The sequence below is a fragment of the Xenopus tropicalis genome, chromosome 2 (assembly GCF_000004195.4).
Source record: "Xenopus tropicalis strain Nigerian chromosome 2, UCB_Xtro_10.0, whole genome shotgun sequence".
NCBI lineage: Eukaryota > Metazoa > Chordata > Amphibia > Anura > Pipidae > Xenopus > Xenopus tropicalis.
The window spans coordinates 124,409,793-124,432,177 of record NC_030678.2 but is presented as its reverse complement, the minus strand read 5'-3'; positions in this window follow the sequence as shown (position 1 = coordinate 124,432,177).

The following is a 22,385-nucleotide window of genomic DNA, read 5'->3' as shown; positions in this document are numbered from 1 at the left end:
CCAGGTCGTGGCACCCTTTAAACAACTTTAAAATTAGTTTTCTGGCCAGAAATGGCTTTTCTAGGTGTTAAAGTTTGCCTTCCCATTGAAGTCTATGGGGTTTGTAAAGTTCGCGAACGTTCGCACTTTTTTTTTGAGGTTCGCTAGATCCCTAGTAAAGAACTCCCAGAGGGGCTGGGGGTGCTGCCTACCACTGCAAGGAGCAGAGAGCTGGAACCAAGTGAGGAGTCACCCAGAGAAGTGTTGAATACCCAAGTGAGGAGTCACTGAGAAAAGGTATCTTAGAGCAGGGCACAGGGCTGGAAGGCTGTCTGCCTGAGTAAAGAACTCCCAGAGGGGCTGGGGTGCTGCCTGCCACTGCAAGGAGCAGAATGAGCCATTACCATGTGTTTGAGTGCAGGAGCACCCAAGGCCTAGTGAGAAGCCAGAGTGTGCCAGAAGTTGGTGAGCTGGTACCCCAGGAGGGGAGAGACAGCAGGGCTGAGTGAGTAGCCCACAAGTGTGAGAGTCACCGTGGATGTGTGAAGGTCACTGGGGATGGTGAGAAACCCCGGGGAAAGGTTCCAGAGTGTGAAAGTTACTCTGGAAGGTGAGAGTCCCAGAGAGGGGACAAATCATGAATAAGTTTGAGTAACTGATGAACTGTAAACTAGGACAGTTATATTGGGAGGAATTTGCCCCAAATAAACTTGTGTTTGTGTCTGAAGAAGTGGTGTCCCTGTCTCTATGCTCCTGATCCTCTGCTTATCTGCCTACCATAGCTAATTTCCCCAAAAAATTACGTGAACAGGCTGACAACATGTAACTATATGTATATGGTTTGTCCATGCATTAATTAACCTTTCTAAAAGAAATAAATATTTTTAAAAAAATCATAAACATATTTAAAGATAAAAATTTATTTTTGGAATTTTTTCCACATTTCAGTAAGGGTGGGCTCCTGGCTTGCTCCCTTCTGTGTGGCTTCCTGTCTAGCCTCCTGTGAGGAAGAAGATCTTGTGTGGCGTGGATAGGATAATGTTTACCTAGGACAATAGATGATCTCTGTTTTCCTTTTGGTTCCTTGGACATTTTGAAAAAGAATTGGCCATTTCCACCGAGCAAAATCACTAATACCTACATACTAGGGATGCACCAAATCCGGGATTCGGCCAAGATTCAGTCTTTTTCAGCAGGATTCGGATTCAACCAAATCCTGGCTGAACTAAATCTGAATTCTTAAATTCATGTGACTTTTTGTCACATAGGCACGGAAGTTGGACATTTTTTTACCCCTTTGTTGCTTAATTTGCATATGCAAATTAGGATTAGGATTAGGCAAATCTTTCACAATTCAGACGAATCCCAAAATAGTGGATCTCACAGGAAACAATTTTCTCTTTGAACAGAGAAGCACAGCAATGACTGCAGGATTTGGTACAGCAGGTAATTTCTGAGAATTGCAGTGTGAACTGGTAAATAAGTATTTATCGCTGTCTTTGCCTTTAATTTGTAGGAGACAACTGTCTTTAGAATAAGAAGAAATACGAAAAAGTAAAGGTAAAAAGTAAAATGTGTGTGTGTTTCATGTGTATATATATTTATTAGTCATTGATTACCTGTTATTTATAAAGTGATGGTATATTTTGCAGCACTTTATATAGAATGCTCATCATATACATCAGTCTCTGCCCCAGTAGATCTTACAATCCAAGGTCTCTATAACAGTCATACAGGCGGGTACATTTTATCAGGAGCCAGTTAACCTGCTCATTTGTTTTTGGAGTGTGGGAGGAAGCCAATACAGACATGGTGGCACACAACAGACCCAAATAGGCAGGGGCCCAACCAGGTGCCCCTCACATTCCCAAGGTGGGAAAATTAATTGGGTTGGAACCTTTTCTATAAAAAAAAAGAAAGATATATCTGATGTCGTAAAAAAATAATATTTGCCTGAAGTATAATTTTTTCATAAAAGCTGGTAAATTACTGACTGAAGGTGGGTAACCATATGCCCTGTAGAATTGTGGGTCACTACATTCAAAGGAATTGCTAAAGTTTTCATAAATCACCTTGAAAAACAGTTTAAACTTATATTTAAACAGATAGTAGTTATTGGGTTCATATTGTCAAGGGATCCCCTCAGATTAGTTCAGCTAAATTCATAAAGCTTTTAATAAATAATGGGATTTTTAAGTTCCTCGTTTTTCTGAAGTAAATGTGCTATAGATCATAAATTGCTTTTAAAGAAATGATTATAAAACCCCAAACTGGCAAAGTGCCAAAATGCCATTCATAGACTGAGTTATTATGGAAATATAGAAATATATATCTTAAAATGTTCTGTCTGAGAAGAATACTTGAAAAAAAAAAAAAAAAAATACAGCATAGTATAACTAGCTCCAGTGATCAAGTCATAAACAAAGTTGCATTTATCTTATTTCTGTTTTTTTTGTCACCAAAATACGGTTTTGTCGCGGGGAAAAAAACAAATGGAAATTCATTATGTGACAAAACCTTGAAAAATATAAAAGCAAAACATTTTTTTGATGCTGCCATTTGTGTGACAATACCAAAAAGCTTCGGTTTTTGTGAAACAATTCAAAAAAGTTGCTGTTTTCATCTTATGACTTTTTTGTGCTTTTTCAGTTTGGATCTTTTGATAAATGACTGACATTTGTGGAAATTAGTTTAGTCGGGGTTTCAAAGACCTCTAAAACCATGAAAATCTGAATGTTGATGAATGGACCTCTAAGCATGAAGATATCGAATTAATGTTTTAGGTCCTTTCACATTTTTCCATTGCTTGAATTATTTTCTCTTCTCCATTTTACTTCCATTTAATCATTTTTCATTTAATTACTTGTTATGTTTTTTTTCTATAAATCAACACAATTTTAGCTCTGGCCCAGAGAAGGGCATCTTAATTTATTTAGGGAAAACATATGTAAAGACTGATACATGTTAATATGCCCATTGCCAGTTGACGCACTGTGCAAGCCTTTTGCAAACACGTAGAAGATATGGAACAGGTGGACCAAAGTATCTTTTTCTTAAAGCATAAGCAATACCTAAAGGAAATGAAAATAGTTATTTCAAATAGCATACCTGTTATTTTTTTTCCAGTTCATATTTTCATTCCACCCCATCAAGTCTAAGATCCATTATTTTAAATCAGATATAGAAAATGTATATTTATGACTTAGGATATACTGTATAAGCCTACAAAGCAACATTTTTAAAGAAATATCTTTTCATTCAGTAAAGGAAAACAGAAGGTAGGAACTGATGACCTCCACAAAGGTAGTATGCAAGTTTGTTATATGGCTCTGGATTATTAGGCTGTATCTGTGCTATTGTGGTTTCACCAACTTTTCAAAAAATTTGAAACCTTGAATTGAAAAACAAATTGCTTATATTTTGCTAGAGCAGCTTCCAGGAGCTCCCAAAGATTTAGATGCCGAAGTTTTACATTTGGGTTTTTTGCTCTTCAGAAATATCAAATGTTCGAGTTTTAAAACCCTAATTCGACTTTGTGAGTTTTAGCTTAAAATAATCTATTTTGAATATTCATCAATCAGCGCCTTAGTTTTGTGTTATGACCTGTTAAACAGTTCAGTTTTAGGGGGCCATTTACTGGAGATACTATTATATGGAGATACTATTCAGTTTTTTTTTTTTATGATTTGGATTTTGTAGTGCTAAAAGCCTCCGGAAAAAAGTTGCGACTTTTCCAAAATTTACCATGCAACAATATTGCTAAAAAACCTATTCAGACAATTAGCCAGCTAAAACTTGTTCAGAACATGTAGAAGTCAATGGCAGATGTCCTTTCCCTTTCCTGCAGGATCCTTCTTTGCTTCAAAACTCTGGGTTTTTTTGTGCGACATTTCTAAATTTCAGTTCAAACAGTTCAAAAAAGCACATAATTTTTTAGTTCAGACTTTGTATTAAATGTCAGACATTCCTGGAAATGAAAAAGAAAAAATGAGAAAAGTTAGAGTCTCCCCCTAATTATAGTTAACCAAAAACTTAGATGTTACTTGTGGCTTTTGTTCAATTTCTAACCCTCATTTTATACTAATACCCCACCATTATCTGCACAAATTTTAAACCACTACTTATTACTGCCAGATTGTAGTCCCCATTATGCAAAATAAAAATTACCATCAGAATTGATTTGTATTTATTTTTTATGGATTTTAAACCTTTGATAAAAATACTCCTGTTCTCCCACATCCAGAATTGTCTCCTATAAATCATACACTGCTGTCACAGAGATGTCACCACAGCAAAAAAGAAAATCACTACTTCATCAACTTATTTGTGTCCATTGTTATCAAAAACTTGAGTTGATAAGATCTTGTAAGCAGTATTTTTTAAATTCCCCTGTTAAATTGCAAAACAATTTTGTAATTGAAGTTAATTGTCTGTTATGTTATTGTGAAGTGCTGCAGAATGATTCAGGTCAACTGACAATACAGTTTGTAGAAGGTGATTGTTAAATGCCACGGATACATTGCTGTAAATAGGTTCAAACCAGGATTTTTCTAAATCAAATCATTTGTGTTGGACATTTAGAAGTACTGTATAGTAAAATATAGCAATAAAAAGTCCTTGCTGACATTTTTGTTCAAGTATTAAGGTCAGTGATTCCCAACCAGTGGCTCGTGAGCAACATATTGCTCACCAACCCCTTGGATGTTGTTCTCAGTGCCCCCAAAGCAGGTAGTTATTTTTAATCCCTGACTGGTAAATTTTGGTTGAATAAAAGCAAAATTTACTACCAAATAAAGCCTCCCATAAGCTGATAGTGTGCATAGAGGCTCCCTAATAGCCAATCTTAGCCCTTATTTGGCACCTCCATGAACTTTTATGACCCTTGTGTTGCTTTCCAAGTCTTTTTACATTCGACTGTGGCTTTTTACATTTGACCCCTGATTAAGGTTATTAATATATAAGGGGTCATCTAAGTGGTAACTTCATGCACAGCATTAATAGACTTGCCCCTAAACAATTGTATGCAGGTATCACTTGCACAGCAAACACAGGAATCAATGCCATCTAGACTTCCATGCAATTACATTAGATCTGCCAGAAAATGAATGGACAGTTACAATAATTTTGCCAATCTAGACATAATTGAATCAGACGCAGTGAAATTGCACCAGATGCAATGCTCTCTTTGTGGCCGCCATGCTGCTGGAACAATGGAGGAAAAAACTCATGGCTTAAAATTGCACTATGTGGACATAAATGAGCCTTATAATGTACTTTACTAGTAAATGACTTAAATATATACTTTGATTTTGTTCTGACAGCAGGTCAGTGTACATGGTATATATTCCATAAATCTGAAAAAGAAAATCTTTACTTTTACATCCGAAAGCACACTATGTACTTTATGTTGTGACTTTGATATTATTTATAGAAACTTTGTAAAATGGCTTACAGAAGAATATGCATAATCACAACCATTAGCTAAGTATCTTACATTTGCAGCCTTTTACTAGGATGATGAGCTAAACAAAGACAAAATTCATCAAGAGAAATGCAGTGAAGGGAATGTTTATCTTAGATAAATGCTTTAGTGATGACATTTTTAGCTTTTAGATGAAGGAATATCATTGCTGTTAATTATGCTGGAAATAGGTGCTAACGGCAGAGGCAAATCAGAAATCCAAAGCAAAACTAGCATTACTTGTGCTTAAGTGGCTTAGTTATAAATGGCCACAAGTGGATACAGTAAATACAGTATATACTCACATGTACAGTTTAGAAATTATCCTTGCCTTCTAGAAATGATCAATGTACCCATATCCATTAATACTTCTTATTAGTGATGTGTAAAAACTTTTCACTATGTATAGTTTTGCTGCAAATTGCTACAATTCTCAGCTGGTGAAAAGATTTGTGCGGAAAGCATGGGAAAAAAAACAAGCGGCGACTGTGAAAAAAATGTGCACATCATTTATCCTTTCCTTCCACAACCAATGGGATCTGAACCACTGTCTATATAAGGAGGTGCAGAGGCAGCCATTACTTAGTGCGTTGTTCTTTTGGTTTGTGGAGCTACTGTAGCTGTTTGAGTCAGTGCAAGTTGAAGTTGTGGATTTTAATTTACTGCTTTCCCTCTTCTGCTTGCCTGCTCTCTGTGAGACCCAAAAGCCCTTGTTAGGGCTATATTTGTCTGTCTGCACCTGTCTGTGTGTACATCCCCTGTGGGTGCACACTACTGCAGATTTGTTTTTTCTTTTTGCTGATTTCATATCTTTTCTATTTTTTTTTATTCTATTTTTTATTTATTTACCCCTCCTTTCCCCCAAATCTCCAATATGCACTTGTTTCCCAGTATGAGGGGCTTTGGGAGAGGGAGAAGGGGTGGAAGGGGTGGAAGGGGATTCCAAGGCTCACAGTTGGAGGTGGCCACAGTGCAGCTCTGCCTCTTCTGCAGCCCCCTCTGCCTCCTCCTCACTGTCATCTCCTGTGCAGCCCCTGTCCCACCAGGTTTCCCTCGCCGAGGTAATTGGCCACAAGGCCCCTCAGGCAACCTAAGTACAGGAGCTCAATGCCTGTCTAACAAAGCTGGTGGTAGTGCAGCTGCTACCCTATGAGCTGGTCAATGCAACCCCCCTCTGCCAGCTGATGGCTTGCACTGCCCCTCATTGGTGTGTCCCCAGCCACCATTATTTTGCCAGGAAGGCTGTCCTTGTCCTCCAGGTGGCAGGGTACACTGTACCATGGACAGCCCATGCCTGCAGCAGTTGGCTTGTGCAGCAGATGGCTTGCACTGCCCCTAATTTCTGTATTTATTCTCCCTGCTCAAACATCAAGGTTGGCGTGGGTCATTGTTTTTTTTCTACTGTTGGACCAAGTTAATACCTAATGTTTATGTATAACAATTTCAGATTTATGGGGAGGATATAAATGAACTTAGTGATGTAACTATTGATGAAAAAGACCCCAGAATTGCTGGGGCATCCCAGGGATAGGGGTACCCAGACCCTTGGGTACTGCATCCTCTATAACTTTAAATGAAACACTCCCTAGCTGCACCACTAGCTGGGGATGTGTGAGAAGGGCGGGCAAGCAGCTGGTTGAAATGTGCTGAGGATTTTGTCTGTGTGTGTGTGTGGTGGGGGGAGGGGGGCAGCAGAGTCTAGTTTTGCTGCTGATTAAAGCCCTCTCCGTATATATGTTTCAAATGACCATGCCATTTACTACTGTAAAAATTAACCTATCAAACCATGGGAACTCAATATCTAAACAATTTCTGTGTCATTTAAGAAAAACTATTTACATAGGGTACTTGAATAAAATATATATATTAAGTTTTAAACAATAAACCCCTTCATAATAATTTCTGTCTGTTTATAAAAAAAAAAATCTAAAATGGTTTTACAAACTGGCCACATGATGGCAGCAAGTATTTGTGAACACTTACATCAGACTATAAAAAGAAAGACAAATGCTTTTAATGTACAGTATTGTCTCCATCATTTTAGCAGAGGTTCTTTATAAGTCAAATAGTCCCTTGGTATGTGGAAAGGCAGTGTAGCATTTTTCTTGATTAAAGAGAAAAAAAGGAAAGGGGTGGTGCAACACACAGCTAGGACAAATGTGGCACAAAAGTTTGGTAAGTGGGTCTCAGGTTAGCAAAACGTATCATGTGCCATATGGGTATAGCATGTAGAGAACATTAAATATACTTTGTTCAAAATAATGACTACAATATTAATGATTCACTATGAGAGGATCTTAAACTGTAAATTATCTGATGATTGGTTGCCAACTCCTGAATGATCTGAATGCCTAAAATGCAGCTGGGAGACTGTGAGAAGATTGGCAAGGGAAAACATCCCTCAAGGACTAACGTTTCCAAACATTTGTTGTATGATCTGAATGAAGGCCAGGAAGATTTAACTTTCTGTTGATGGACACACTAGCATTTCTCAAAATGGACTTCTTCCCTGCAGGTTCAATAAAACTGTTTAGTAAGGTAAATGTATAAGGTAAGTAAATGTATATGTACCTATGTGTGTAAGTATATGTATATTAAAAAAAAATAGTAAGCAGAGATTAATGAACTTTTTTGCATTTTGTTTTGCTTGAATAAAAAACCTTGACTGTTGCACAAGAAAAATATGCAGACATCATTATCATCATGTGCTCCTTGCCTTCCACATCGTCTAATGCTGTCCCCCGTCTAAGGAGCTGTCTGTGTTTGGAAATTGCCAACACAAGAGCCTTTTTTTCTATGAATGATAGTTGTAGCATAGTGAAACTTCTCTAACAAGGTAAGGCAATGTATATGTTAATGCTGAGCTAAAAATGTCTTAGCTGCAGTGTCACTTCCCATCTCTTCCTATTGATTCCAAATATAATTCAGCTAATTTTGCAGTTTGATGAGCACTAAATTGCCTAAAGAAAGTGCTGGTGACTGTGGAGGGCAAGTTGATTGTATATTCTAATCCCCCCCTCCATCCTAGTCTCTTATGATTGATCCAGGTCTAGGGATAAGTAATTCCTTTGGGTAGGCTAGCAGAGAATCAAGGGAATACTTGAACTATATTTCTATCTACCTCCCCACCTTCCTTTCCTTCCCACTCTCTTTTGCTACAAACTGATCTGCTTCTACCTGTATCATCTAGTACAGTAGGTCACCCCTGCCTTTATTTTGTTTCAGTTTATCAATAATTATTACAAATAAAAAAAATGTTAAAAAAAAAAATTAAAATGCATTGTCCTTTCAACTGTTCTTTCTTATTGATAAGGGCTTGATAAAGGGCTGGATTGAAGCCCGAAACGTTGCCTTTGGAACTTGAGTAAAGTTTCACATTTTTGTACTTATTTGCCCAGGCAGTGGGTACAGTGTGCATCTGGGGCTACAAGAAGCTATTTTCACTGTGTAGCACATGTTAACTGATTCAACTGTTCTTTCTAATTGTCGCAGCTTGGCAGTTTTGTACTTGCTTTAAATGTTTGGAGAACAATGCCCATTGCTTTGTGCAATAGCTGGCATCCGGCATTTACATGGTTGTTAAACTATTAAAATCCAGTAGCATGGTTTCTATTTCATTGTGGCTATAAAGCTGTGGTAGACTGTGACCCAAAAGAATGCGGTCTGTGTTTTATTTGTGGAGTTTAGTCAAAGTAGCCCCAGCAGGATGAGAGGGGAAGGGAGAGCCAAATGCCACAGTCTCATTAATTTTTCCAGAGTTTTGAAAAACAGTAATAATAAGTAAATTAAAGTGACCAAAGCTTTGGCCCTGTTGAAGAGCCAGTTTCCCTATTGAGATTCGGATGAGGCAGTTCGTTTAATGAATCCACTTGACCAATGTATTTATTATGTGGTTGACAGCATTGGCTACAGCTTAATTGTAGACCTCTGCCCTCAGGTTTATTTGGTTAATTATAATAGTCTGGCTCTAATGTCCATTGTAGGTATGTCCCATTTGACTCTAGTACACATTCTTGCTCCTTAACTTTATGTGACATGTTTTAGAAGTGTGTTAAAGGTTGTTAGTTTTCTTGTGTACTAGCTGCTGCTTGATTCTGGAGCAATGTCAGTGCTATTTGCTTTTGTTCATGGATCCACCTACCTGGTATACTATAGGGTAAGTGCATTTTGTATATCTCTTCTAGTGTGGGGTCAACAGTGATCAGATAATTGCCATGCCAAGATGTTTGACTGACAGTGCTATTATGGAATGGATGACCAAGCATCTGCTCCAAAGTCTTAGGCTACTTTATACCACATTTTAATGTGATTTGCCACGTGTAATATGTTAACATATCTCCAGCACTACTCTCAGTTGTTTTCACTGTCCAGCTAACTTGCAATGGAGTTTTTTTTTATTGATGATATATTTAATATATCTATTTACCAATCCACCCACACAAACATCATGCAGCTCAAGGTATGTGAAAAAGCTTGTCTCAGCACCTGATATGAAGATTACTGTGTCAGTTTATGTAATTGTGGCTTCATGGTTTTATATTATATTAAATCTGTCCTGTTTTGCTTTGCTTTTTGTCAAAAGTCAGATTGCTGAAAAGTTTGTGAAACAGCAAAAAAATTGTGAAATGCGTTTGTCGCGGCTACAGCACAATTTGTTTTACGTGTGTTTTTACTGTCTTTTGTTACTCCAAATTTATCATGGTTAACGGGCATTTTTTCTCTGTGAATGTTTTTGTTGCGGCAAACTTTCACCGCAGATCTATGTTTGCAAAAAAAATTTGCTCATCACTACTCTGCAGCTCTCCAGTCTTAATTATTACCTAGCTCGAACTTATACTAAGCACCTGCGTGAATGATTGTACATGTGTGAATGTCTATATAACTAGTGATGGGCAAAATTTTTCGGTGAGTTTCCGCTGATGTATTTTTTGCAAAATGGTCTACAAATTTCACAGTGCAACAAAAATTTGTCGCCCGAGTAAAAAAAAACATTTCCGCGTTTTGTAAATTTTTCACTGTTTCACGAATCTTTTGAAAAACAAAATTACAAATTTTTGGGCAAAGCAAAATGGGACAGATTCACTCATCACTACATATCACTGCCCACACAATAGTCAACATTATTTATTCAAAAATTTCCAAAACGTGGTTACATTATACTATAAATAGTTTTCATCAGTTTTCAAATTTGTAAAACAGCGAAAGATTTGCAAAATGCATCGAAATGTACGCATGACAATTTTTTCTTATGTGCAACAATTTTTTTTACACATTTTTTTGTCACTCCAAGTCAATGAGCACTTTTTCACAGAAAAAAACTACCCATAGACTCAAATGACCACCAAAAAAAAAAAAGCTGCACATTAAAAAAGTCAAATGGTATAGAAAAAGCCACCGCACATAAACGCCCATTGTCTTCAATGCATTTTGTGAATTTTTGGCATTTTGCCAATATTTTGGAGACGCAAAACAGGACATATTCACTCATTGTTAATTACTTAGATAGAGAGTGAGAGGTCTAGAGGTGGCATTCAAATAAGGTTTTTAATTTTCATCAGTTTATATGACATCAAGATTATTCATCTTCATAATTCTTAATGATATTACTGTTTTAAATCATGCCATGGCAAATAAGCTTAATGATTTTGTGATAAATTGCTGCAAGCTTCCTGTAAAAAAGGAGTAATTTACTTCCAAGGGAAGGTGATAAAACTGACCTTAAAAACTTAAGGGCCAGGCTTAACCTTGCTAAATACTAACTCTAAAACACTTTCAAAGTGTTTGCTAATAGATTTTAGGTTTTAGGCCTAACATACCAATCATGTGTGCAATATCCCTGGGTGCACAATCCATCAAATAACTAATATCATAAGAGATACCATTTGGCATGTGAAAGACTTTAGGCAGTTTTTGGTAATTTTATCACTGGATTTGAAAAAGCCTTTGATCACATGGCCCAGGTGTATTTTGTTTAGCATTTTAAAGGGAATAGGTATCCCTGAAAGTTTTCATCATTTTTAAGAAGCTTTTATAACAACTGTACTAGTCAGGTTTTAGTGAATAGTTTTAGAATGTTTTAACTTAAACAAGGTTGTCCCTTGTCCTCACTGCTTTTTATCTGTGCCATTGAACAGAAAGTGATGGAGGAGTATGTGGATGATATTATGTACAGATGGACATTGGACTATCCAAAAAAGCAGTTCTAAGGACAGAACAATTCTGTATCGCATCTGGTCTAAAAGAAAAGTTGCACTTAGGATTGGGACTCCTTGTCAGATTGCTCAGTACAAAAAATGAGCCTATCAAGATTTTAGGTACTCACAAAAAGATGGAAAAAAACATAGGATATACTGTAGTAATGAAACAGGTAAACACAATGGTAACTTCATAGGCTATGAGTCAACTTACTATCCCCCATCTGTGTTTTAAAATGTTTTTGAGAACAGGGTTTGTTTTTATATGAGGATCCAAAATGAAGAGGTTATGAAAAATTTTTTATGATTAAAACTTTTTTTATATACAAATTATTTGTTTGTTTTCAAAACTGTCATTCTGACTACTACTGGTACACTGGCATGTTTTATTTTCAAGAAACTTGGGCGGTGTTTCTTTTCTTGTAAAAATCTAGTTTAAGTCATTCCTAGTTTCATGAGAAAATCACCATAAGTGAGTTTAACCAGCAAAATAAATGTGTGGAGGACCTATTAAATAAGTCCCTATTTTATGGGCCAGGGTACATCATAAGAAGCTTTTTAATGGCCAAAAGGACTTGGCTTGGGCCTGTGTGTATAAATGTCTCCCTACCAGGGATTTTCAATATAAAAGTGGTGTGGTGGCACTGCCTAAATGCCCCAGGACTGCTTGCTCTCAGAAAGAGACTGTTTTACACCTCTTTTGGACAGTTTTTATGCTTAACAACTGAGGAGAATTGTAAGCCCTTTATTAAATCTAGTTGGGGGGCTCCAGAATATAGACTATAAAGTTATTTTCTATTAAAACATGCAATGCACATCAAAGGCTCATTTTATGATTTTATGGAAAACCATCAGTTGTTTTAAAAAAGCTCTTTGGAAAATTCAAAATGTGATTTTTATTTTATCAAGGAACAAAACATGAACTGTTATGATGTTGAAGTAAATGGTTACAAATTTTCAAGAAATGTTTTTATGCTAGCCATTTAAAATTTTAATGTGATGTGTATATTTTTTATGTGTTGTGTTCTTATGATTTTACATGATTATATTGCTTATAATGTATAAAATGACATTTGTTTTTACTCAGAATATGGTTTCAATAAAACTCTTTGAAACTCTCTTGCTTCTTCATTTTAGTGTGTTTCTTGGTTCCAGAGCTTCTCAATAAATCCATTACCGCTTATCCTTTTCCAACATACTTGATGGTTTTGGCTCTGGCCTGTTTATAAAGACTTGTTGTTTGCTGCCTGCCCTGGCCTTTGACTTTAATCATGATTTTGTTATATGGACTTGCCTTCAGTTTTGTGTTCATATTTATTCATTCTTTATGTGCAGATACTTTCTCCTGGTTATAAAAAAGCACCTTAACGTGTGTTAATATCCAGAAAATAGGCTCCTTCCTGCCAGCCAACCATTTATGGGTGAACCTGACACCCTGTTAGACTCATGATACAAGGAAAAGCTGGGGAAATTCCTAGTCAGAAAGAACAGAGTGGGTCATTTGAAGAGGGTTCTGTGCTGAAAATAAATGGAGGCCCTTTTCCTGCCTGGCACTTCTGAGGCATCCACTACTAGTAAGTTCTCAAACAAGGTAGGGCAATGCATATGATATAGCAAAACTACAAAAAAAAAATCTTGTAATGTTATTTTGCCTTCCAAATGTATTTTGGTGAAATGTTGCCAAAATTTATCAGTGAAGTGAAACAACACAAATTTGTTCATCACAAACTGAAAAAAAAGAACTTTGTCTGCTAGCGTTGCTGAAAATAGAAATTACCCACAAGACAATGGAAATACCTAATTCCCACAGAGAACAGATTATTGACCATAAACTTCCTGAACAGTAGGAAAAAGTTAGCCCTTTTGGTTGCCTTCATTCATAATTAAAAGCCTTCAACCCTTTGGGATGTGTATATACATTTATATATTTTGGTACCAACATTGTGTGTCCAGATAGAACATGAGTTAAATAAATATAAACAATACATGCAGTATTGGAAGAAGTGATCAGTGCATGAGAACTATTGGATGTTCTTTTGTGTTCCTTCAGTTCTCTTGCACTTCTGCTCAGGGGCATAGTAGATGCAAGCCCTCCAAGGAGTTATATGAAAGAGAAGGCATGTTTGATTGTTAGTTAGACCAGGTGGAGGGAGTAATGTGTTTAAGAGGAGCTTGGGTCAAAAAACAAGCTTTTATTGTTTGCAAGTGGTATATGTATTTCCTACTAAAAGAAAAAAACTTCAAAGAACATTATAAAGGAGCCTTTGGGCCAGCCTTTGTTATTACAATTTCTTTCTGGTGTTTTAATCTGTGCCTTTTTCTTATGTGCCTTTAAGCTCTACAGCTTTGTCTACTACAAGAAAATATTCAATACTTTTGAAGGGCACTACTGTAATTATACCTCTTGTCACTCCGATTAACCTTCAGCAAAAAGGAGCATGATTTTAGTGGAATGAAAAATGCATGATGCATTAATATGTGTATTATTTTTATTCTCTTGAAAGAATGTCAATTAAAGGACAGAGGATAATGTTTAAAAGCTAAAATCAATTAAGGAATCACCTTTGTTTGCATGAGATTGGAATTGTCTAATACATAAAATTACAATTATTTATATCAAAATTCAGGGAAGATTGATGTAGGAATAGTCACAATTTGGATGTCAAAAGTATCTTGCCCCTTCTTTAGCTGTTCATGCTTAATTGTATAATGACAATGAATATAGATAACCTGCAAATTATTATCAAGATAAATATATTCTAAAACACATATAGGGTTGTGGAGGCATATTTGACAAATTTTTTTTAATTCAAATAAACTCATTTCCATGAATGTCTTACATTTATCAAAAAATCTGTACTGAAAAAGCATGTGCAGGAAAAAGTCCTGGAAAAGTTGCAAAAACTGCAAATTTTTCAGCTTGTCACACGAATACTTTGACTTTTTTGAATTGTTCCACAAAAGCCAGCATCAAAAATATGAAAATCAATGATTTGAAGCAAAGAAAGATCTTCCAGGGAAGGAAAGGGACATCTGCAATTAAGTTCTACATGATCTTGACAAGTTTTAGATGGAGTATATTCTGATTCAGAATTGTGGTAGTTTTGTCATATAGTAAATCTCAAAAAAGGTACAACATTTGTTGGTAACTTTTAACACTAAAAAGTCTAAATCTGGGGGGAAAAAATCTGGCCGTTGCTAAATGCCCCACTAAGTTTACCAGGTGCATTAACCTATATCAGCCAAATAGCATGTAGCATTTACTGGTCATCTGTTTAAAAGCAAGGATTGTTTTGGGTTGTCATGTGTTACTGCACCTGGGCAAACTTAATGTTTTTTATTACATATGGAGGATAATGTGTTATAAAGCAATGAAGAGAGAAATGTAAAACTTCTGTATATGCTTAAGACAGGGGTCACCAACTTTTTTTTAACCTGTGAGTCACATTCTACTGAAGATGTCCCCTGTAGCTTTTTATCTTAAAATCAATTTTTGAAATAAAGTTCTGGAAATTGATACATCCAAATCAACTGTGACACAAGGTGCAATAAAAGGGGGACATGATAAGATGAAAACATAAGCAACAGAAAGAATAATATGTAACCTGCAACGTAGGGTTTATCTCTCCATCTACCTAAAACTAGACCTTTATAAAATATGCTTTATCTATCTATCTATCTATCTATCTATCTATCTATCTTCTATCTGTCTATCTATCTGTATAGCGATACCAAAATGTTTGCATATATTTATTTTAGAGACCTCAAAAGCAACTTAGACTGTCAAGGACTAAAAGCTACTCATTGCTACTTATCACAGAAAATGACATTTTGGCATGAGTCTACAGTACCATGTATGTGGTATAAAGAAAAGCTAGAACTAATATCAATGAAAAAGGCAAAATCAATAGCATTCACTCCAGCTACCCTCTCAGCACTAAACAGAATTAGTACAGTTCATATATTATTTTTGGGCCAATACACAAATGCAAAGTTATGCACTGTGGTAGAAATAAAAGTAATGTAAGTTACACACTAAATGGTAGTGTGTTGGGGGGATCTGGGGATTTTTGTAGATAACACGTTGTCTAATTCCAGGCAGTGTCATTCTGTGGCTACTAAAGCAAATAAAGTGCTCTCTTGTATAAAAAAAGGCATTGACTCTACAGATGAAAACATAATTTTGCCCCTTTATAGGTCCCTGGTAAGGCCTCACCTTGAGTATGCAGTGCAGTTTTGGGCTCCAGTCCTTAAGAAGGATATTAATGAGCTGGAGAGAGTGCAGAGACGTGCAACTAAACTGGTATAGGGGATGGAAGATTTAAACTATGACGTTAGACTGTCAAGGTAGGGGTTATTTTCTTTACAAGTACATTAGAGGGGGTTATAAACTGATAGGGGATGTTCTTTTTTCCCATAAAAAGGATCAGCACATAAAAAGACACCCCTTTAAATTAGAGGAACAGAACTTTCAGTTGAAGTAGTGTAGGTGTTTTTTTTCATGGTGAGGGCAGTGAGGTTGTGGAATACCCTTCCTAGTCATGTTGTGATTGGCAGATTCTGTTATAACTTTAAGAGGGGATGATTTCTTGAACAAGTTTAATATTCAAAGCTATTGTCACACATAGGTTTATGTGTGTGTTGGGCTCACTTGGAAGGGTTGATCTTGATGGATGTCAGTCTTTTTTTAACCCAATTTAATGATGTAACCCTTTTACTTGTAAAAGCCACCGTGCACATTTAGGGCTTAACTCTATGGGAGCTTTTGTCGGATGGTGTTGGATCAACAAATTGCTTCCCACAAGTCAGATGTAGTCGCATGGATCAAAATGTGATGGGACTAATAGAAACATCTTATGTGTAAACTAACTGAAACGATTGTCATCCAACATGACACATCTGTCGGAAGGGAGCGCTGTATGCTGTGCTTTCATCCAACGAGATCAAATATGATGGTGTCTCACAGATGTATTTTTTCTCATTGAAATATAATGACATTATCTGATCTGACTTTACATTACAGACTATGGAAATCAGATCTTGTAGGATCCCACAAAGTTGCATGCTGTTGCGTGGTGTCAGATAAAATCTGACCCACAAAATCTGATCAAAATCTCCTGTGGAGTTTAGCCCTTTGATTATAGCTGTCTGCATCACTTGTTCAAAATGTGAAAGGTCTGACTTAGTCATACATGGCAAGACAACAATTAACAGAGACTTTTCACATATTTCAGAGTTTCACTGCCATCTTATGTGACACCTGAATATGACATGGAACTATTCTTCCAATTAAAATACAATTTTACAAAATAAAAATAAAAAAAAAAAAGGCAAACCTATTGCTGAATCCTTGTCATATGAAGAGACAAGATGACTATGCCTCTGGTGTAAAAATTTCCTTAAAAATAAATAGCCACCATCAACTAGACACATATTTTGAGACTGTGCAAAATATAGCCACGATAAAGCTAAAAGTGCTAAAAAAACAAATCCAAACAAGTATCATAAATACAAAAGTACATGATTTAACTGAATGGACACATGGCATAACATATTAGCTATTCGATGGACTTCTAGCAAGATAAAAAGCCAACCAAAAGTGACCATGTATTTGATGCACAAAATAAGTGATAAAGGATGACAGGTAGGTCTAAATTCACTTTACAAAATAAATGTACGAAATTAATTTAAACAAGAATTGTTCATTCATTTTGATTCAGATACAATTTTATAATAAATTACATGTTAAAAAACATTGGATATTAATACATGAAATATATAGAAGAAATAATGAAATTAATGAAATAATAATAATAAATAATGAAACAAATACATAGAAATTTAAGCTAAATCAACATATTCCCATTTTGTTTATGTCTTATAATGGGAAATAATTCTTATTCAAACATGGCAATAAAAACTCTTTGGATCAATAACTTATAAAATGATGCTAAAAAGGCATCTAATATAGTTTAAAATCAACCAAGGAGTTAGATGGAAATACAAAAAATCCTCTTCATGTGATAGATTTTTATCCAGAATTATTAATTTGGACCTACATATTTAGGGGAAATGTAATAAAAGTCATAAAAAAAATAAACAAAAAAAAACTTGGCAAAAAAAAGAAAAGCAAAATAATTTCCCCATCCAATATTCTTCATTAGAAAGTTAATGCATTGCAAATTTCTAATTGCACATTGCGCATTTTTAAAGCATGCTTGAAGGTGGCATAGACATATATTTTTTTAGTGAGACATTCTATTACATACAAATTCAGAATATTTCTTGCTGTGTTGGAAGTGCTTGCTAAACAGTTCTAATAGTTCTAATACATTTCCCCTATAATAATTTGGCATAGTGTGGCAAACTCAATAGTTAAATCCACCATCTTTCATATTCCAAATACTAATTTTTAATTAAATAAGTTACCTTCTTTGTAATATACATGGAAAATATTTTCAACCCCAATATGTACAAGTTGGGTGAAGAGATAAAAGATAGCAAACCAACTTTAGAGCTCTTTTGGTTTAGGGTCAGGGTAATGCAATGCAAAAACAAAAATATTTTCAAATGCCATCCCTTTAAAATAGCTTCACAGTTTTTTTGTCTGAAATACTGCTTGTGATTTGGTCTGCCTGATCATGATATATTAATTATAGGCGCCTCCCCTTAAACATGCTTCAGGTCTGATATACCCTAAGTCTAACCTGATGTAATTATTGAGCCTAAAGACGCACAGTCAAATGCTATGGCAGGCCCATGCAGACCTATTGGCTATGGTCAAAAACCATGGGGAGGTCCTTGTGCAGGCCTTTTTTGTTTCACGGCAATTGTAGGCTATAGCCTGCTCTCTAATGCATTTTTGTACTGTTATATATATTTCCTTATAGTTAAAATTGTTTGCACAAAAAGGTCCAAGGCTGAAGGAATTTTACCATTCTTCACAATCACACAGCTATCAACTTGACAACTGTGGGTTTCCAGGTAATGCCAAAAGTCCCCCCGCACCCCCCACCCCCATACCCGGAAGTGAAATCATGGACATTACGCACACCTCTAAAAGTTACATTGTGCACATGCACCTTGTTTATGTCCCTCCTCCCCTGCCAGGATTTCAAATGATGCAGAAAAACTGTTTTGCAGTTGGATTTCAGAATATAAAAATGGTATTTATTTATCCATACTTTATGAAGGAACAGATTTGTTCCCCTTTAATGGTTGGTAGCCAGGAACATGAGCACTGGGCCCATACCACAGTTAGGATTTCAATGAGCAGGTGCCTGCTGGACCAGCCAATCTGGGAATGTGTGAGTGATGTGGTTGGGGAGGATACCTGTGGTTGGGAGTAAAGGTGAAAACTGAAGGGTGTCATTTATTCTTTAAAGGCTTAATTTTCCATCCAATATGTGCATTATTTATAGTAGATCTTCAAAATATAGTATGTTATTTATGTTTTTATTTGTTCTGTTATCAGATGACAACATTCCTTGCAACATTCACAAGTAAAAGAAAGAAACTAACAAAAAAAATACACACTGAACTGCATTAGTATATTACATATTGTGCGAACTGTGGGATTTTAATTTCTACTTGGCTTTTCACTGCACATTCCCCAAGGCATTACCACTGCGAGAGTTATGCTTTTAAAGACCTTCATGTTTCAACACAGTACCAGAAAAAACAAAGGTTACAGCTGTACTAAACTATAGTCTATTCATCTAGTGATTTCTAGACATTCAGACATCATATTTCTATCTCCATTTTCTGCCCGGGGTTCCTCGGAGCATCTGAGCTGGCATCAACTATGTGAAAATGATTGCTGGCAGCAAACATGAGAGAATAATTTCTGTAAGGTTTCTGTTTAGCAAGAATGATTGAATTTTGTGACATTCAAATCAATTAAAAATTAATTAAACTTATTTGCATTGTACTCTTCAGTAAACAGCATATGTTCTATAATTCATGGCTGACTTTAATGGGTTTCGATATACCATGTATTTGTAATTCAAAAGACTATTCCTGTGGTGACCTGTCAAATGGTTCAAGACCTTGAGATAGACTTCATGGTACATTGCACCACAAGACTAATTTCTCCAAGGGGAGATATCAGGTTAAGGAAAAGGATAAAAAATGCCCCAGAGCACTAGTGGTAATTTTAGGTTAAGTTCACACTGTCCCCGAGGGATCTCCAGCATGCCAAATAGAGATAAATCAGCAGAAAGCTTTTAGAAAGGAGTCAAACAAAGATGGCCCAAGTGAGAGGCAACCAGGTAAAGACAAAAACCACCTGGCTGACTGTGAAAGGCAGGAGTGAGAAAACCTTGTATATGTGTGCCTTACTTTTAGATAATGAGGATCCTGTAAAGAACTATTTTCTCCTAAAAAACACTAGAAATTATAAATGCCCTAAATTCATTTGCACATAAGATTAACTTTTGAGCCTATTTAGTAACACCCTCTCTTGCATTTTTATACATAATATTGGTATGTTTCTAGCCTATCTTGGACTGTATGAGCCCAGTAATAATCTAGATTGTTGGATATCGTTTGTTCTTTAAAGTCTTTTCTCCCCAATTACTTTAACTGCACACCATTATTATGAGACAATTGGCATAATATCATGTAATTATTTTGCGTAATCCAGCTAACCTGGCTAGATTCTTATGGTATCACTTTTATTATTCCAAATAATAGCAATTTTTGTTGATAAATTATAAGGGGATTTTTCTTATTAATCTTTTAGGCCATAGGCAAACTATCCGTATATTGGCCATGAGTGAAGATCTTATGGCATTATATTGAATTCATTTTTGACGCCCTTAACATGGCTTTTTATACTATATATTTCATATTTGCATTTAGTATGTCTGCAGCCTCTAATGAGAATAATGGCATTACATCTTTCTATTACAATAATAAAAATGTAACTGTGTTCTGTAAAACACATATATTTTTACTAAATACAGAAAAAGGCAAGATCATTTTTAAAAAATAAAATAAATGAACAAAGAAAGACATTGTCAGAAAAATGAGCTTAAGATGGTAAAAATTTCTTGAAAGGACACAAAATAAAATGTTACTCATACCAAATATCACCCTAGAGCTGCTGAAATGTTATTTAGGGAAGCAATATTTGAAGATGTTCTGCATATTGTCAGTTAAATGACTGTTAAGTCATTGCAATAAAAAGAATGACATCTCATGAAAGCACTTGATGTGTTAGGGTATTTTGGTACAATGGTTAGCCTGAAAACATTCATAGAGGAACATCTAAGCAGTCCTTCAGAGTTTGCCATCTTTTTTTCCAGTTCTCAATGACATAAGGCTTTAGATATGTATTGGAATATAAGAGAACTATTATGGTATAATTGAATAATCAAATTAATTGTGATGTTGCATGCATATGTTGCCATAAAAATATGTGCAATTTTGCATCACAGTTATTTAGACATGATCTGGCAGAGCTCTAAAAGCCATTCATACAGAGTCTATAACTGTCTAGATATTTAGTCTGAATATTCTTTAATAGAAAGATAGAAATAGATAGATGATTGATATTAGATGATATGAGGTTATTTCTTCCCATAAATACGATCAGCGCATCAGAGGACACCCCTTTAGATTAGGCCAGTATAGGTTTATGTGTGTGTTGGGTTTACTTGGAAGGGTTGATAAATAGATACAGTAGATAGATGATTGATAGATAGATAGATAGATAGATAGTTAGATAGTGTAACACCTATTTGGCCTATTTAAGGACAAATCCAGGCTAGTAGTATAATGGAGAGCATGGGTTACATGCGACACTTAATACAAAGGAGTGAGCCTCCGCTATATGGGAGAATTAGGATGGAGCGAGGGTGTAGCAGAACTACAACTATCTGAGGTGTGTAGTGCAAATAGAGAATGATGGACGCCAGAGGATTCTTATGATGAACTATAGTACAAGTTTATTGGACAAGGCACAACTCAATAGTGCAGCAGGGATTATACTCACAGACACAGCAGTATAGGAATTTGTAGGCACAATGGAGAATGCAGATGTGACCCTTAGGAACAGAATATCCCACTTGGAGGATGCACAGAGGATTAGCTGATACCCGAGATATAGACCTTTCAGTAGGGAGTGTTCCGGCCGACTGTGGTCCAGGGGAGAGCTCCTAACACTGGTACCTGGCATCTAATAAAACCGGGCCCTAAAGAACGACAACAGAGCCGGGGTAGGCTAAACCCTTTTACAACTCCTGGTTGGGGCTATTAACTGCCCTTGCTAAAGTCTAGACTAACTGTTCTCACCACTTCTAGAGGGTGCTATTACATAAACTGACTGTTCTGGTTTTCTCTCGTTCACGGGGCCCTGTCCCCGACTTAAGATAAAGATGTTTCTCTTTACTGGGGCCTTATGCCTCCAGGCTCAATGACGTGAAGCCTGAGACAACAGCAGCCAGAGAGGAAGACACTTCCTTGTGCAAGACACTATATAGTCTGCCAAGGGGAGTGGTCAACCTGGCTAAACCTATTAGGAGTAGCTTAATAACTGTAATCTGAGTGTAGAGGGCTCTGCCCTATAACAGCACAGATAAGGAAAAGATAAGGGATAACACCATAGGGAGCTACCTACAATAGATAGATAGATAGATAGATAGATAGATAGATAGATAGATAGATAGATAGATAGATAGATAGATGATAGATACATAGATAGATAGATGATAGATAGCTAGATAGTGTTAATTCATTATTTCAATAGC